The following is a 1,289-nucleotide window of genomic DNA, read 5'->3' as shown; positions in this document are numbered from 1 at the left end:
AGAATTGCATCATGCACAGCTCCGAGCAGGACAGCACCGTGCACCCTTCCGCCTCGCTACGAGGACACCGCCTCTGAGGTTTTGGCTGCTTTAAAGCGGTGTTTGGGGAGCACACGCGGTGCCTCCGGACCGGGAGGGAAACTGGGGCCCTTCCTGGCCCCCCCCAGCCGCGTGGGTGCGGGTGCTGCTGTGACAGAAGCGATGCCCGGGGCACGGGGAGCAACAGGGATCAGATTTTGTCCCTGGAGCTGCAGCCATGCCGACACCACCCATTTTTCCTGATTCCTCCGGCAGCTCTCCCGGCACCACGCAAACAAAACGCCCGTCCCGGCACCAACAGAACCAGTTTGCTGCTGGAAGCGTGAATAACAGATCGGGTGTCACCTCGCCCTGGGTGCTGGGGAGGGGGGAAAATGTGCCCAAACTGGATCTGCACAGTAGTATCGCCTTACAGGGGAGGGGAAAAAAAAAAAAAGGGAGAAAAAAAGCCACCTGACAATTTAGGGAGAGTTCAGGAGAGCCCTGGGGACGCGGGAACACGGGGATGCGGGGGCACGTGTGAGCGGCCGGAGCCCCCCCCTGAGCACTGCCTGCCCCCGGGGGCCGCACTGCGGGCCCCCACCGCTGCACCCACCCCATCCCTGAGCACTGCTTTTCTGCACCTTGTTCTGTGCTGAGACCTAAAGCCACGAGCTGGAGGCGTGCAGCACGCGCTGTCCCCGCCGTGGTCCCCAGTGCCACTGCGGCCCCGAGCTCACGGCGCTTCCCAGGGCCTCGGCTACACCCGGGAGGAAAAGAAAAAGGAGGTGACAGGTTCCCCAGCTCCTGCTTCCCTGACAATGTCCATATATATCATCTGCATGTTAAAGTTTGATTCTTTTTTTTTTTTCCTTTTTTCTTTTCTTTTTCGAGAATAAAATAGAAGCTATTTACAACAAAACAATCAAACAACAACCTCTGAAAATCCCATATAGTAAGTGTAGTTCTCAAAATAGAGGGGGAAGAAAAAGGATCTAATGAATAAAATATCTCCCGATTTCCAACTTTTTTTTTTTCTTTTTTTCTTTCTTTCTTTTTTTTTTTTTTCCTTTAACGAGTGCCAGGAGGTTTCATTAAAGCTCGCGTTGGCAGGCGTCTGTACGTCTGTCTGGAGGTCACACGAGTTAAAAAATAATAATAATAATAATAAATGTACAGTGCAAAGTGTGATGTGTGTGAGGTAAACAGGTCGGGGGCCCTGGGCGGCCCTGAAGGAAAAAACCCGGGGCTGAGCACCTCCCCCCCCCACC

This window comes from Numida meleagris, chromosome 27 (assembly GCF_002078875.1).
Source record: "Numida meleagris isolate 19003 breed g44 Domestic line chromosome 27, NumMel1.0, whole genome shotgun sequence".
In the NCBI taxonomy this organism is placed as follows: domain Eukaryota; kingdom Metazoa; phylum Chordata; class Aves; order Galliformes; family Numididae; genus Numida; species Numida meleagris.
The sequence above is the reverse complement of the archived record's forward strand: the minus strand, read 5'-3'. Positions refer to the sequence as shown.